Source organism: Ambystoma mexicanum, chromosome 3p (genome assembly GCF_040938575.1).
Source record: "Ambystoma mexicanum isolate Mex_15411 chromosome 3p, UKY_AmexF1_1, whole genome shotgun sequence".
NCBI classification, from domain to species: Eukaryota; Metazoa; Chordata; class Amphibia; order Caudata; family Ambystomatidae; genus Ambystoma; species Ambystoma mexicanum.
The window spans coordinates 194,243,654-194,261,414 of NC_090925.1; the positions used below are offsets into that span (position 1 = coordinate 194,243,654).

The 17,761-nt window shown below is 47.1% G+C and overlaps 1 protein-coding gene across 3 annotated transcripts in view; it reads right to left on the reverse strand.

Moving 5' to 3' along the window:
- Positions 1-17,761, reverse strand: part of RBP5 (retinol binding protein 5) — a 141,544-nt gene that overhangs the window by 51,549 nt on the left and 72,234 nt on the right. The window lies entirely within an intron of this gene.

Here is a 17,761-nt window from a genome sequence, read left to right on the forward strand (position 1 = left end):
CCCTCTCATACCTGCCACCCACTACAGCTGTGGCCCTCCGCTGCACCTCTCTGTGTCATACCCCTGCTGTATTTCTGTTCTGTTGTTACCTCTGAAAAGTGCTCTGTTGTGTATCTCTATTGCTGTATACCTCTGTAAAGCGCTCTGTTAATTCTCAAAGCTAGGTCCATGCTCAATAAATATAATAATACTAATAATGCTAATAATAATACTAATAATAATAATATTGCGTGGGTAAACACAGTTATAGTACCATACGGTCTCAGGAGTAGGCAGATACTTTTACAATGGAGGATTGTGATTGAGTGGGTGTGCCCATGCATCATGTTAAGCACACCGGGCTCCTGTTTTGAATGGCGGCAAATAGGGGAGAGTTGGGGTAGTTTGGATAAGTGAAAGGAAAGTGCTCGAGTATCCATTTTTTTAAAGGTATAGGAAAGAAGTGTCTCAATCATCGGGTGTCAGATTTGTAGGTGGGGGTGCGTGTGAGATGGAATTGGTTTTCAGAAAATGTCTTAGTGGGACTGCAGGACAGCGATGAGACTGATGTGTCTGTGTGGGACTTCCAGAGGAGGTATGAAGAACGCTTGTGGAGGACTGCTCTGGCTGCAGCATTTTGAGTGAGTAGTAGTAGGTAGCAATCAAAGAAGCATCGCAGTGATTGTGCTTTGATAGCTTGAGCAGCGCTGCTGAAATCATATGCCACAGGAGAATTTGTTGGAAAGATCTGGAACTGGCGAATTTGGTGAAATTATCTGGCAAAGGGGAATTTGCTAAAATCTTCTAGAGGAGGATTTTTGGAAATGATCAACATAGTGTAATTTGCTGTAATAATGTGGCATAGGAGAATTTGCTTTAATGATGTGGCATAGGAGAATTTGCTGTAATAATGTGGCATAGGAGAATTTGCTGTAATGATGTGGCATAGGAGAATTTGCTGTAATAATGTGGCATAGGAGAATTTGCTTTAATGATGTGGCATAGGAGAATGTGCTGTAATGATGTGGCATAGGAGAATTTGCTGTAATGATGTGGCATAGGAGAATTTTCTGTAATAATGTGGCATAGGAGAATTTGCTGTAATGATGTGGCATAGGAGAATTTGCTGTAATAATGTGGCATAGGAGAATTTGCTGTAATAATGTGGCATAGGAGAATTTGCTGTAATGATGTGTCATAGGAGAATGCTGTAATGATGTAACATAGGAGTATTTGCCGAAATATTCTGGGCCAGGAGAATTCGTAAGAGGTTAAAAAACTACCATGCAATCGTTTTACTATAGGCTGAAAACAAGTTGTGTTTTAAATGTTCCTCCCATGGGTTTGAAATGAGTGGTCATGTATTGTGTTGAAGGTGAAGTGTGTGACAATTTTGGCATGTTGTAGATTTAGGTCTAGTGATCTCTAGATCAACAATCATGAACTGTGTGTGTTATTGATGATGAAGTGTAACAATGGTGGACTTTTAATTTATCGATGGATGTGACCCTGTGATTGAGCAATTTATTACATATTTGGAGACTTTGACCAATATGTGGGTCTCTGTTTGTCTCAACGCGAGGCCTGTGGTAACTGATCAGGAAAGTGTTGGGAAAGGTGTTTTAAATGTATGTAGAGGACAATGAAATAATGTATGGTGCAGAGGTGGAGCCGTGGAAACCTATGAGAAATTACTTGCCACAAGAAGATAGCTACTTCTCCTTGCAGTCCCAAGTGCTGTTCTAAGGTTTGTATCAATTGGTGGGGTCAGAGCAGGGAACTGCATGACAAGTGCTGCTTTTTTGGCGGAATCATATATCATGAGCATTTATTAAAGGGCAGTGAAAGACTGTCTCAGAAGTGTAGTGTCAGCGATATAAGAGTGATTGGCTGTGATCAGGTAGATTGTCTTTAAGGAGGTGCTGTTCAGTTTGTAGTGGCTCTCTATTGGAGTGTGGGGCCCCAGGCTCAAGTTCAGATGGTCTCCTAGGGTGAAAGTTGGCATAGTGAGGACTGGGGTGAGATGGGCTTGATTATATGTGGTGGCAGGGCAACTGCAGCTACGTCGTTGTCGAGGATGGGGTTATTCTGGGCTCCTAGGGCCAGAACTGCTGCTTTGGTCGAAGGAGTTTCACATGGTGGTTTTCTTGGGTGCTTCCAACGTGGTAGTTCACGAAAGGAGGAGTGGACAAAAAGTGGCAAACAAGGGATAAAGGGAGGAGGGGAGGGATTATTGGCTTGATCAAAGGATATGTTTGGTTGGAGGTTTTTATTCCACAGTGGAAGAAAAATGTCTTGTGCCATGCTACTTAGCCAATAGGAGCAGGGATGGTACGCTGCCGGGTGCTACATTGTTGGGAAGGAGAGAGGGTTTTCTCAACCACCTAGATGATACCAAATGAGATATAAACACTAAGAGAGCATATCCAGAGAGCAGGGGGTAAGGGGCTGTGCATAGAGGAGGTTGCATGGTCACCTTACTGCATGCATTAGAAGCTATGTGGTAGGTGCGGGTGTAAACGCCATCTCAGCAAACAGCCATCTTAGAATTTAGTTTAGTTTAGTTTAGTTTCTTTATTTATAGTGCACGCCAAAACCCTGAGGTAACTGGGCGCCAGAGACTTAGTACAGTTTACAACAGATTATAGACATTATAGACATACAAGATGATAACAGTAAGTGCGAATGACCAGGTTACATGGTGGTCAAAGGGCAGACACAGGAATGCATACAAATATACAGTGGTGAGCCAAAGGTTAGTATGTCAGACAATCGGAGAGATCTTGTTGGCGAGCCAGGACTTAGTTTTTGCTCTGAAGGCCCAAAAGGATGATTCTGCTCTAAGGTCCATAAGTATGGCGTTTCATTGTTTGGCAGCTAGAACCGGGAAGCTGGAGCCGCCTGCTTTTTTTAGGGAAAATTTGGGGATGGATAGGCAGTGAGAGTATAACGTTCTAGTTGATCTGGTAGAAATGCGTTTGTTGAACTTGTCAGCTAGGTATTTGGGGGCGTCATTAGAGAGGCATTTGTGGACGATGACGAGTGATCTAAGGGTGATTCTGTCTCGTACGGGGTGCCAATGACCATCTTGTCTGAAGCTGGAGATGTGAGAGTGTCACGGGATACTCAGAGCCACTCTGAGGGCATTATTCTGCAGTTCAGATTGCGCTCTGAGGTGCAAGGAAAAGAGTGTTGCAATAGTCTATTTTTGAGAGCTCTAGCGCTCTGGCTAGTGTAATTTGTTTGTTTGTTTATTTATTTGTATGGCGCTCCAAACCCAGAGGTAGAAGGGCGCTTAAGAATTTGGTTACAGAGTTGAGAGTTTATAATATATACATATATATACAGTGGTCAATAAACAGAACATATGCAGTACGTACAATATACAATTTTCAGAAAAAATACAGTGTCTAAACCAGTATCCGCACGGGTCTAGAGTTAGTGGTGTTATTCTTTGTTTAGCAGCCAGCTGATGACCTGCTTCCTAAAGATCTGGAAGGATTCGACAGTTTTGATGTTAAGCGGTAGGGAGTTCCAGAGTTGGGGGGCAAGCACTGTGAAGCTTACCCCTCCAGCTCTTTTTAGGTGGAACTTGGGCACTAGTAGGCAAAGAGTGTTGGAGGATCTGGTGAATCTGGTGGCAGGTTTCAGGGTGAGTTTATTAGCTAGATAAGGTGGTGCTAGGTGATTGAGGGCTTTGTACGTGAGGCAGATGATTTTTAGATCAATTTTTTGGCGTATGGAAAGCCATTTGCAGGCTTTCCTAGTGGCAGAGATATGCTCTTGTCTGGGAATGTTGAGGGCTGCGCGCAAGGCGTTATTTTGTATTACCTGCAATTTATTGAGTACGGATTGATTAGCGCCTAGGTACAGGCTGTTAGAGTAATCCAGTTTGGATTGTATTAGGGCCCTGGCAAGGGTGAGGCAGCTGTTGGGTGATAGGAAGGGTCTGCTGGCCCTAATGAGCTTGCCGGTATAGGCAGCGGCTGAGGCGGTCATATTGGTGTGTTTGCTGAGGTTGGTGTTGGCATCTAGATAGAAGCCAAGGGTTTTTACGCTTTTGGCTATAGGAATGGAATGACCATCGATGGTGATGTTATTATAGCTAGGGTCAAGTTTAGTTAGAGTGTTGGGGGAACCGACAATTAGGAGCTCTGTCTTCTCATCATTCAGGCAGAGACCATGGGAGGCCATCCATGCCTGAATGATGGAGAATATTTTGTTGATCCGGGCGGAGTCTTCTTGGTAATTACCAGAGATAGTGAGGAGTATCTGGGTGTCAAATGCGTAGTTTGTGTAGGTGACACCCAGATGGTCCAGTTGGTCAAATAGAGGCTTTGTAAATATGTTGGACAAAGTGGGGGATACACAGGAACCTTGTGGGACCCCGCATGTGATGGGGATGGGGTCTGCTGCAGCTGTAGTGGAAAAGACTCGTATGGTTCTGTTAGCCAGGAAGGATTGTATCCATGTGATGGCAGCGGAGGAGAAGTGGGCTGCGGTGGCAAGGTGATTACAGAGGACCTCAGGGCTGACCAGGTCAAAGGCCGCTGAGAGGTCTAGGAGGAGTAGGATTGCGGCATTGCCTTTGTCTTTAATTTCATCAATCTGGCTTTTGAGATCAACAAGGGCGGTTTCAGTTCCGTGTTGAGGTCTGAAGCCAGATTGACGTATTCCTAGCAGTTTGTTGAATTCTAGGTATTCCTGAATTTGGATGTAGGCGACTCTGTCCAGGATTTTCAGTAGGAAGGGGACTGTGGTGATGGGCCTGTAGTTTGTGGGTGTGGCCGGGTCGAGGGATTGTTTTTTCAGGAGAGGGAGAACCCATGATTGTTTTAAGTTGCTGGGGATGGAGCTATTGGTGAAGGATAGGTTGATGAGTTTGGTGATGAAGGGGGAGAGCTCTCTGGCTGCATCTTTTATGATTTGAGCCGGGCAGCTGTCTCCTTTACAGTTAGAGGGTTTCAGGGAGGTGATGATTTTTTGAACTTCCGGGATGGTGACTTCTTTGAACGAGAAGCCTGCGCTAGTGTTGTTAGGTGTGGGTAGGCTAAGGTTGGTGACATTGTTGTTGAAGAGTTGTTGCCGTTTGTTTTCGATTTTAGTTTGGAGTCCTAAAATTTTATTGTTGAGGGCGTTCTGGATGTTGGTGCACCAGGATTTGTCTTTCAGGCAGGTTTCCGGGGGCGAAATAGGGTTTTCTAGTTCCTTCAGAATTTTGAATAATTCTTTAGTGGAGGATCCTGCCTGAGTGATCCTGGTGTTGTAAGTATCTTTTTTGGTCCGGATTATCTCGCTTTTGTAAAGTGAGGATAAGTTAGTGAGGTTGGATTTGTTTTCCGCAGTGGGGTTAGTCTTCCAGGTGTGGTGAGCCTTAGCTTTCTCTTTCCTAAGTAGTTTGAGCTCAGGGGTGTACCACGAGTTCAGATGAGCTTTGGGTTTAGCTTTGCGTATTTTCAAGGGGGCAACGGTGTCCATTGCTTTGGCCATGGAATCAGTGAAGGTGTCAATCAGCAGGTTTAAGTCAGCGTTAGCTGGGAGAGCATTGAGGGTAGGTAAGACCAGTGGTAGTAGGGCTTCAGCAGTGATGTTGCGTTTATTCCTAGTGGGGCATGCTGGTGCCATGGGGTGCTTATTGGGCAGTACCTGATTGGTGTTAACCTCAAGGGGGATCATGTGGTGATCGGTCCATGCCAGAGATTGGGGGTCTTTGCAGGTTGTGTTGCAATTGTGGGTTGCTACCCAATCAAGGGTTCTGCCTTTTTGGTGGGTAGGGAGTACAATGAGTTGAGTGAGACCATGATCGGTTAGGACATTGGCTAGGGATGCAGCAGGTGCATCGTTTGGGTCTTGGTAGCCGAGGTTGAAGTCTCCGAGGATCATGATTTGTGCTGTTGGTTTGGAAATTTTGGTGATGACGGATGTGATGTCTTCTTCGAAGGTCCCAGGGGGAACTGGGGGTCTATATATGAGGTGGATGGTTATCATGGCTGTGGGGGAGGTTTGTAGTTTGGTTGTGAGTAACTCGCAGGATGTGAATGCGACTGTGTCGGTTGGTCTAAGGCCTAGGGCGGATTTGGAAATGATTGCTATGCCTCCACCTCTGGCGTTAGGTCTGTCCGCTCTGAAGATAGTGTATTTGTCTGGGATGGCTAGCGATAAATAGGGTCTGGACGCCTTATGAAGCCAAGTTTCTGTTAGGGCTAAGAAGTCAAGGTCATTGGTAAGGATGATGTCTGCAATTTCTGTGGGGTGGGCAGCCAGGGATCTGACGTTGAGTAGGGCGCCTTTTAGTGGTGGGGGGAGTGGGTTTGCTTGGTGCAATGTGCTTTGTATTAGTTTTGGTGTAAGGTCTGGAGTTAGGTTTAGAATTTGTGGTGGGGAGCCTGGAGCCTAATCTGTCGTTGCGGGTTGTGATGTTGGGAATAAGGGAGAGGGGGGTTGGCCCGGGCGGCTTAAAGCGGGTGGGAGGTTTGGTGGTCATTTTGGTTTGGTTAGACTTAGCAATGGGACTGTGGTGGCTGTTGGTGGGTAGGCCATGGGTGACGATGGATGTGGAGGTGAGAGGGTGGTGGTGAGGGGAAAGGGGGTGTGGAGGGTAGGAACGGAGTGGGGCAGGGGATGGGGTGGTGTCTGGGGCACCCTAGTTTAGCCAGGCCGTCCTGATGGGCTATGTAGCTATTGTTGCTACAAGGTACATTGTCCTGTATTAAGCAGAAAGGGAACATGGTTAGGGCGAGCCAGAAGATCATGGTCTGTGGATAGCGGTGGAGTCTAGTGGCGCTGGTGGGGAGCAGGTCAGACTAAGATAGATGGTGGCTGGTTAGAGTCGGGTAGAATCGGTCAGGTACAGCCTGTGCACTATAGTATCTAGATTGGATACAACTAGTTGTGAGGTTGTAGCATACAACAGGGGCACCTAGATGTGACAATTCCTGACATTGACTAAAATGCATACATCAGAGGGTCTGTTAGCGACCATAGGGCACAACTCAGTTCTGGTGGTCTGTTAGCCATAGGGTACGACACAATTCTAGTGGTCTGTTAGCGACCATAGGGTACGACACAATTCTAGTGGTCTGTGTGTATCTGCATTGCATCACAGTATGGTTTGATAGAGGTGTGCAGCTGTGAGCAGTGTGTGCGGAGGACTAGTTCTGAGTACAATTGTCATATAATGGTTGGGCAGCTGCAGTGACTAAAGCAGTGACCGTAAGGCGCAACACAGTCTAAATGTGGTCTGCTAGTGACCATAAGGCACAACACAGTCTAAATGTGGTCTGCTATTGACCATAAGGCACAACACAGTCTAAATGTGGTCTGCTATTGACCATAAGGCACAACACAGTCTAAATGTGGTCTGCTATTGACCATAAGGCACAACACAGTCTAAATGTGGTCTGCTAGTGACCATAAAGCACAGCACAGACAATGAGGTCATTTAGTATTCATGAGCCAAACAGGTATTAGGCTCTATAGATAGACCAACACTTGCCACCGGAGTAAGCGGGCGAGTGCAGAGCGAGGCAGCAAAAGGAAACAGTGCAGAAGATTGAGTGATATATTGTGCGTTTTAGCAACCAAGGCCAGGTAGGCTGCAATCTATAGCTAGAACGCCTAGATTCAGGGTCCCTGTGGGATGCTATAACACTTAAGACTGGTTTATTCACATGGCCAGGTGGGTATATGGATGCTTGAAAGCATTGGCACATCAGTGACGCCTCGTTGGTCGGAAAAGCATTTAACGGAGTCCCAGGATAGTTCTGCAGACGGGGTAGCGAGTGTTCCGGAGCCTTTACTTGCCAGAACTAAGGGGCAGCATCTGTGGCCCAGGCCCACAGTGCTCCGAACAGGCGCAGGAACAGGCCTTTGTATGGCCTTCGGACTGGCCGGCGATTCCGCCTGCCGGCGGATCCACGTGATGAAATCGAGGTTCAGCCTCGGTTTCGCACCGCACAGCACCCGGCATGGGCGAGTCAGGCACCGTATGGGGACAGGGTCAGGCAGGCCCTGCTCCGTGTAGCTCGCTCTGAGCCTGGATCCTCTGCTGGGCTGGGGGGGCTCCTGCCCTCACCCCTCAATGAGGATGGATGAAGTGGGGGGACCTGGGGCGCAGGAACAGGCCTTTGTATGGCCTTCGGACTGGCCGGCGATTCCGCCTGCCGGCGGATCCATGTGATGACATCGAGGTTCAGCCTCGGTTTCGCGCCGCACAGCGCCCGGCATGGGCGAGTCAGGCACCGTATGGGGACAGGGTCAGGCAGGCCCTGCTCCGTGTAGCTCGCTCTGAGCCTGGATCCTCTGCTGGGCTGGGGGGGCTCCTGCCCTCACCCCTCAATGAGGATGGATGAAGTGGGGGGACCTGGGGCGCAGGAACAGGCCTTTGTATGGCCTTCGGACTGGCCGGCGATTCTGCCTGCCGGCGGATCCACGTGATGAAATCGAGGTTCAGCCTCGGTTTCACGCAGCACAGCGCCCGGCATGGGCGAGTCAGGCACCGTATGGGGACAGGGTCAGGCAGGCCCTGCTCCGTGTAGCTCGCTCTGAGCCTGGATCCTCTGCTGGGCTGGAGGGGCTCCTGCCCTCACCCCTCAATGAGGATGGATGAAGTGGGGGGACCTGGGGCGCAGGAACAGGCCTTTGTATGGCCTTCGGACTGGCCGGCGATTCCGCCTGCTGTCAGATCCACGTGATGAAATCGAGGTTCAGCCTCGGTTTCGCGCTGCACAGCGCCCGGCATGGGCGAGTCAGGCACCGTATGGGGACAGGGTCAGGCAGGCCCTGCTCCGTGTAGCTCGCTCTGAGCCTGGATCCTCTGCTGGGCTGGGGGGGCTCCTGCCCTCACCCGGTAATGCAGCTGGAAGGCGAGAGGAAGGCTTTGCATGCATTGATGAGCTTGTTTGTGTAAACCGTGGAGGGGGCTGTGGCGTTTACTTGCTTTCTGAGCGAGAGTGTAGAATCTAAATAAACTCCTAGGGTTTTAATTTCTTTGGCCAGTGTGATTAGATTACCATCTATGTTGATAGAAGCGTAACAGGGGTCCAGTTTCTTTAGCCGTGGTTGGAAGCCTACGAGAAGGAACTCAGTTTTCTTGTCGTTGAGGCATAAGCCGTGTTCTGCCATCCAGGCTTGGATCTCCAAGTAGAGGTTGTTAATCCGTATGGAGTCTTCCTCATAGCAACCTGAAAGGGTGATGAGAACCTGGGTAGTGGTTCCGTCTGCAAGGAAGGATTGGAGCCAGGCAGTCGCCTGACTGGAGAATGCAGCTGAAGCCATCAGATGTTCCGTGAGGATCTGGTGGTCAAGAGGTCGAAGGCTGCCGAAAGGTCAAGCAGCAGGAGAATGGCTAGATTGCCCTTGTCCTTTGCCTCTTCCATCTGAATTTTTAAGTCCAGAAGGACTGTCTCTGTTCAGTGCCTTGGTCTGAAACCAGATTGTCCAAGGCCCAAAAGGTTGTTCTCTTCCAAGTGCTTCTGGATTTGCATGTAGGCCACTCTGTCTAAGATCTTTAAGATGTAGGGGACAGTGGTGATTGGCCTGTAATTGGTGGGGTTGTTAGGGTCTAGGTTTTTTTTTTTTTTTAAAAGGGGCATGACCCAGGCCTCCTTGAGGCTACTCGGGACGGAGCTCGTTTTGAAGGAGGTGTTGATTAGGGCTGATATGAACGGGGCCAGATCGTTGGCACCTTCCTGGATGATGGAAGCTGGGCAGGAGTTCCCTTGGCATCTGGAAGGCTTGAGCCCTTTGATGATACTTTCCACTTCTTTCGTTGTGACAGGGGTGAAAAAGAAGGGAGGGCAGGTTGGAGTTTTAGCGGTGGAGGAGGTAGAGAGTTTGCTTTTTTGGCTAGGCTGATCTTTTTCTGTTCGATTCTAGATTGTAGCATGGCAATTTCATCAGCCAAAGCTTTTTAGATTCTCTCACACCAGTCTGCATCTTTCACACAGGTTACTGAAGGTGTAGAGGGGGACTCGAGTTTCCTGAGTATAATGATGAGCCCTTTTGGTCTTGATTTGGCTTTGTCAATTCTGTTATCATAGGTCTCTTTTTTTGCCCTGAGGATAGAGGTTTTGTTAATGGTGGTCGCTAGCGTGAATAGTGTTTTGTTGGCCTGGTTGGGAGTTTTTCTCCATGTGGCTTCCACCGCTCGTTTGGCGTTTTGAAGGATTTTAAGCTCAGGAGTGAACCGTTTGTTCAAGTGGACTGCCGGTTTAGCTTTGGTAAGTTTGATAGGAGCAATGGTATCTACTGCTGATTCAAGTGTTTTATTATAGAGGTCAGCAAGTTTATCCACATCTAATTTGGAGTACTTTGCAGGAGCAAGGATATTGTGGATTAGAGGGCGAAGGCTTTGCAGAGTGATGTTGCGGTTGTTCCTGGAGAGGGTTTGTGGGACAGTGGCCGGTGAGGAGTTTGGCTGCACCTTCCCTTGGATGGAGAAGGAGATGACGTGGTGGTCTGACCAGGCATATGGTTCGTTTTTTAGGATGGAAGTGGAGCAGTTGTGATCCGCCAACCAATGCAAGGTTCTGCCTTTGTTATGTGTTGGGGCTGTGACCCTGTGCACGAACCCTAGTTGAGAGATAGTATTTTCCAGGGATAGTGCATTAGCGTCATTAGAATCACCAAGGCCTAAGTTTAAATCCCTGAGTAGAATGACTTGATATCCTATTTTGGTATTAGTAGTCAGGAGGTCGGATATCTCTTCCTTAAATGAGGAGATTGGGCCTGGTGGTCTTTAAATTAGGTGCATAAGGATGGTTTGTACAGCGGAGAGTTCTCCTTACTGTGCTCCCATATTACATAGTCCAAGACAAAATTCCTTGCACAGGTAACCACTTCCTTGCTTTCAAAAATGGGCTGTCCAAACTGGCATGCCCAAGACATTACCCCATCCCCTGCCTAACACCTTTCCTCCCACCAACCGCAGCATTTCCAACTAGCACAGAACAGGCCCTTAGGGTCAGCCTTATCACTATGATTCCGGGACAAGCTCTTGCACCGGCCCAGATCCCGCTTCCCATGGTAGACCACTCACCCACCACTAAGAACACTGTTGGCAAAACCAAGAGTTTTTCGCCTAAGATCACATACTGAATTGATCCACTATAGCCACACCCCCACTCTCGTAGCACTCAAACCACCCAAACTCAATGTCCCTTGGCAAAATAAAAAGCACAAGCCACTCACCACAGGGTCTTCAAAATATACGCTTAATGCCACTTACCCTCTAATATCTAAGAATGTAATTGCAATGGTACCCGAGACACCCACTAATGTTAAATGTGCCATCATTAATGCCCGATCCCTGGGAGCACATGCCTTCGAAATACATAACCTAATTATAGAACAAAACCAAACCTTGATTTATTAGTAATCACAGAATCCTGGCTTCACCAAGCTTCGGGACCTCTACTATCCCTGCCATCCCACCCAATTACACTATCCTCAGAGCTGATAGAACCCATACCATAGGAGGTGGTGTAGCCATTATAGCCAAAAGCAATCTTCAACTCAGATCAAGTCCCATCGAAGTCCTCTCAGGGTATGAATTGCTGCTAGCATAACTTGCTATGAATGAAAAAACTACAATTAACTTTGTGGTGATCTATAGATCACCTAGCTCAAACATTCATCCCGAAATAGACATACCACTTCTTCTTGCACCTTTCATCAAACCCAACACGAAATGCACCATCCTTGGAGATTTGAACTTAGGTTTCAATGATGAACAAGACCTTAAAGCCGCAACTCTACTCGCAGCACTCAAAGATCTGAATTTCACCCAATTGGTGAATGCTCCAACTCATATTATGGGCAGAACCCTTGACTGGATCCTGACTTAATACCAGACTAAATATTGATACCATAACCCCACTTAGTTGGTCAGACCACTTCTGCATTAATTTTACCCTCATGTGTGACGAACCATGTCCTCCCAAGATAATAGTTATGGATACTTTTGAAGCTAGAAACCCTAGAAAGCTCACTGTAGAGATCTTTGTCCCTACTCTTAACAAAATCCTAGCAACCAACTTAGTCGCCAGTAACGACCCTAGCACCATTGTTGACTACTGCCATAGATGCCTCACCCTCACCATCGACCAAGTAGCACCCATCAGAACCAAAACACGACGTGCTACTAAAAAGTCCCATTTCTAGTTTGATGATGAACTAGCCGCCCTAAGAAGAACCCAACCTGCATTTGAACATGCCCACATCAAACAACCCACACCCGACTCTGCCAAAGCTTTCAAGGATGCCAACAGAAGCTATAAAACAGCCGTTATCTCCCATAAAGCCAACTCCTACAACACATGCATCAGAAATGCTGCATCAGACTCCAAAGAACTGTTTTCAATCCTTAGAGAATTAGAAAATCCGACCCCAACCGCAGCTCACACCAATGCCAGCAAAGAATGGTGCACCACCATCGAAGATGCACTTGCCTCCAAAATTGTCATGTTACAAAATAAAATAAGTATCAAAATACTTTTATTAGCAGACAAAAATGCCCTAGTCACCAACACCCTCCCCTCTGCCAATGATAATACCAACTCACTATTCCACTTCAAACCTGTCTCTCATGAACGTGTTCAACACTATTGCCAAGCTAATAGCATCCAATTGTAAAGGGGATGACGTCCCAGCTAAATTAGTCAAAGCATGCACTTCCTCCCTCACCCTTACCATCACTAATTTTGTCAATTCCTCCTTCTGCACCAACACTGTTCCAACCAGCATCCAAGAAGCCTGGGTCATCCCACTTCTAAAAAAAACTTTTCTGGACCCTACACTACCCACCAATTATCATCCAATAACAACAGTCCCATTTCTACTCAAATTTATAGATAGAATAGCTTACACACAAATACACGCCCATCTGGAATAGAACCATCTACTAGGAAACAGACAATCAGGTTTCCGGGCCCAACCATAGTACGGAAACTGCCCTCCTGGATTTCAAAATCCAAATGGACACTATCAGAGATTCAGGGAAACTTTTCATCCTCCTGTTGTTAGACCTGTCTGCCGCATTTGACCTCGTGGACCATGACAAACTGTGCACCTCATTAGCCAAAGATTTCGATTTCTCTAACGATGCCACTATGTGGGTGAAATCCTTTCTGGCCGAACGCACCTCTAGAGTTGCCATAGGCAAAGTAGCGGCCGATCCCATCCCAGTCCCCATTGGAGTACCACAAGGTACTCCCAATCCCAGTTTCTCATCCTCTATAATGCCTATACTAAACTCCTTTTCTCGGCATTAGACGATATGAGGATCTGGGTGTCATCCATGAAATTAGTGTAGATGACACCCAGATCCTAATACCCATCTCAGGAAACTATGACCAAGACATCATGACCATTAACAAAATGTACGACTTCAATGGCGCTAAATAGTCTTTGCCTTAACGATGAGAAGACTGAAATTCTCATTGTGGGCTACCCATCTAAAATAGCTGCCCTCCTCCCAGACTACTCTTCGGTCAATATCGATGGCACCATAATCCCAGTACTCAAGCAAGTAAAAACATTAGGTGTATACCTAGACTCCAACCTCACCAACATATTAGTATGCTCTCCTCCTCTTCGGCATACACAACCAAGCTCATAGCATTAAGTAGACAATCTCTGACTCCGACCAACTGTCTCACCCTGGCCAGGCCCTAGTACTGTCTAAATTGGATTACTGCAATGTGTTATAGCTTGGGACCTCGAACTCCAATCTCAGCAAACTGCAATTGATTCAAAACAAAGCCTTAAGAGCAGCCTTAGGGATAAAAAAGTTTGAGCATATTACCAAGATAAGGAAGGAGGCCCATTGGCTACCAATCAAAGCCAGAATTATTTTTAAAACTCTGAATCACACACAAAGGCCTTGCCAAAAAAGCCCCAATCTACCTCAACAATGCCCTGCAGAAAAAAGAATTGACTAGAACTCTAAGGTCTAACGATAATTTACTCTTAGTACCGGGGGTAGCAGCTTCCAGGTCTTAGCAACCAAACACTGGAACTTCCTCCCTATCTGTATCAAAAAAGAGACATCACTCCCCGGCAAAAAAAAAAAATGCTAAAAACCTGGTTATTCAACCAATATTAGCACAAAGCACACCTGATCTTTTTTATAAATAATGCTTATGAGTGTATTGTATAATCTTCTGTTGCTGTAATGATGTTGTATGCACACTATCTTATTGTATGACTAATTTCTAAGCTGTCTGTAACCACGCCGTGATACCCCAGGGTCTGGCCGTGTAACAAATGAAACAATAAAAATAAATAAGAGTTGGAGCTTAACTGACAGAAGTTCGGCAGACCGGAAGCTGGACGAAGGGGTCGCTCTAAGGCCAAGGGATGTTTTGGCGATAAAGGCTACTCCTCCTCCTTTACCTGAATCCCTGTCATTCCTTAATATTGACTAGCCCTCTGGGATGGCAAGGGACAGAGCTGGGCCTGCTGCCTGATGCAGCTGGGTTTCAGTAATAGCCAGAAAGTGAAGGTTGTTAGTGGAGATAAGGTCAGCAATGTCAAGCGCATGGGCGACCAGCGACCGAGCATTGATGAGGGCACTTCTGATCAGAGGGTGTTCAACAATGCTGATGGAGGTTTTTTGGGTGTGGTCCCGGATGTGCGTAGGGCTGGCTTGAGGTTGGTTAGGGTAGGAGTGATAGGGGTGTTTTCTGTTGGGTGTCCTGAGGGGTAAGAACCGGGCACCAAGTCAACATTCCCCATGGTCCTGGCGTATGTGTGACATTGAGGTGGAGAGGAATAGGGAGGTAGACTTGCAGGGAGGGAGGTTGTGGTATTAGGGTGTAGAATGTGTAGGGTTGCCACCAAGGTAAGAATGGTTCTGTAGAGGATTGCCATGAACAAACCGTTAGGGTGAAAGCTTCGCTAGGGTTCGCACAGTAGGCTAGTATATTCAGATACAATAGGCTGGGACCGTTGGGTAAAGTAGGCTAGTTCAATTAGGCACAATAGGCTAGTTCAGTTAGGCATAATAGGCTTGTGCAGTGAAGACACAATAGGCTGGTTCAGTTAGGCATAATAGGCTAGTCCAGTTAGGCACAGTAGGCTGGTGCAGCAAGGACACAATAGTCTGGTTCAGTTAGGCACAATAGGCTAGTTCAGTTAAGCACAGTAGGCTAATGCAGCAAAGACACAACAGGCTAGTTCAGTTAGGCACAATAGGCTAGTTCAGTTGGTCACGGTAGGCTACTTCAGTTAGGCACAATAGGCTGGTGCAGCAAAGACACAGTAGGTTAGTTCAGTTAGGCACAGTATGGTAATTCAGTTAGGCACAATATGCTATTTCAGTTAGGCACAATAGGCTAGTTCAGTTAGGCACAGTAGGCTAGTTCAGTTAGGCACAATAGGCCCAAGTGTGGTGAACAGCATTATGTGTGTTTTTATTAGATCCCTTGCATGAGCGTGGACATCACCCCCACCCTGACCAGGTTTCAAAGATCCATAAAATTCTCCATTGTCCAAAAAGTTACAGGCCCTCGCGACCTGTGTAGAATGTGCCTTGCCTGGTCATGAGAAGGGAGCAGAGCGCATCTTGGCAGTTCCATCCCATGGAATAGATAGCAAGGCCCTTCTGCCCCCAACAAACCCCACATAAGAAATACTGCTTTGCAATGCTTTCATCCTGAGACCTCCGCATGTCACAGCACCATCCAAACCCAGACCACCGACCATAAAAATTTTACACCCCTCAATTGATCACTAAGATCAGAAGGCAAGGCTATCGCGCCTTCAAAAATGGGTCACTTGATTTGTGCAGTGAGGTGCACGGTAGCGTCGAATTATAGCCTAAAATGAAGGTGGAGGACCTTGGGAGTTGCTGTTCAGTCTGGGAATGAGTGGAGCATGTTAGTTAGTGTAACCTCGGCTCTCTCCCCCGCCACCCGCGGCTCATCCCTGTATCTGCCAGGTGCATTGTTACAATGATAAGATAACATTGTTTTTGCAAGTAGCTAATTAATTGTTAGGCCAGCTTCAGTGTGGATGACAAGCCCAGTAACACCCACGTGGACGAAGATGGACAGATGACGATGAACCAATGGCCTGGCATCCCACATGGAGCAGGCCCTACATGATCAGGACTCCTCCAATTAGTATTGTAGACTTGTACTCTATATGATTACATCATCAGTGATGCCATTTGGGCTTGTAATGTGCCGCACATATCTACGGAGCTCAGAACATTCAGCGGCAGCCGAGTTCTTTTCTGATGAACTTCTATTTTGTAGAAATAAATACTTGTTATCCTTACAAGCGGTGTCTTGCTCCTTTTTCCCCAGTGGGTTGTATTTCTTCTGGTGTGAGCATGCAGGTGTTCATTTGGTGGCCCCAATGTGATCCCAGCGATCCCTGCACTGACAGAGGCTTCCAGGCCGCTTCTATGAAGGGGCCATGCCCAACTGCAGCGACCAATCCCCCAGACGCATCACCCCCAGATGTTTTCAGGAGCCGTTTTCACATAAGTCTGCTCTTTGAAGCGGGGTACTGACTCCGGAGAGAGTGCAGTTCGTTGTTGGAACCCTGTGACGGAGGAGTTCAGGTGAACACGCACATGTGAGTTTACCTTTGAAAGTGATAGCAAGTAGGGGAGTGGCATATGGGGAAGAGTGTGGCATGTGAGTGAATGGAGGACGAGGTTGTTTGTATGGTGTGGTCGTGATTTTTTACTTTATTATTATTCTTGATTTTATAAGGAGGACATCATGGGAAGGAAAACAGAAGTGTGTGGAGCCTCCCCGAGTGATCGGGAAGGTGGTACCACTTATATTGTGTAAGGGAGAAAAGAGGAGATCAATAGGGGCCCCGCATAATAAGTGGGCCCAGATACAGTAGTGGTTGTTGTTTTAGCTTGTTATTTTAGCTTTTTGTTTTAGTGTTTTGCAATTTCTTTTTGTATAAGGTGAAGGCCTGAGGAAGGCTGTTGCTAAAATAGAGGCTTATTTTGAGTGCATGGAGTTTGAGCGTGGGTGCATGTGAATGGGGAGGAGAGGGAAAGTAACGTGGGTTGACGGGGAGGAGGAAATGACAAATTGATATTTTGACTTTGACATCTGCAGCATGCACACGATTAGAAGCATACGTACGCTTAAGAGCGCCCATATCACTGTAATGGGAGGGGAGACCCCTTAGAGTACATGACAAAGGCCTTGACCTTGTACCGGCAATAAAATAAGAAATACCATAAGCAGTGGGTGGTAGAAACACAATGGGGCAGGAGGGTGCCCATAATAAGGGAATTCTGGAGCATATGACTACATTTCTAGCAGCGAAGTACAGGGGCAAGCAGCTACAGAGCAGAAAGGAAATCTGAGGATGTGGAAGACTCTCACGGAGGGGCATGGAATACTCCTGAAGAGGGTAAACAAGTAGGGAGGGGGTTGGAAACAGACAGAATACAAGGGGATATATCCATTGGCAGCATGCCCAGAAAAGGGGTACACTAATCCAACCCATGTGTCCACCCTGGCCACAGAAAAAAAAGGAAATGTCGGAGGAAAAGAGGGGAAGAGAATGGGCTTGCAGATGCCTCTGATACACGAGAGCATGGGTGGGCGCAGTATGTGCCCTGGGAACAGATGATAAGAACAATTTGATTAAGGATCTCCCGCCTTTAACAGCAAGGGCGGAGAAGTGCATATATGCATGTGATAAACAGACAGCAGGCGTATCCTCTGCCATGCGTGATATCAAAAGTTTGTTGGTGGCGAAAGTGGTAGATCGGGCTGGGGACATGTGGATTAAAGCAGGATAC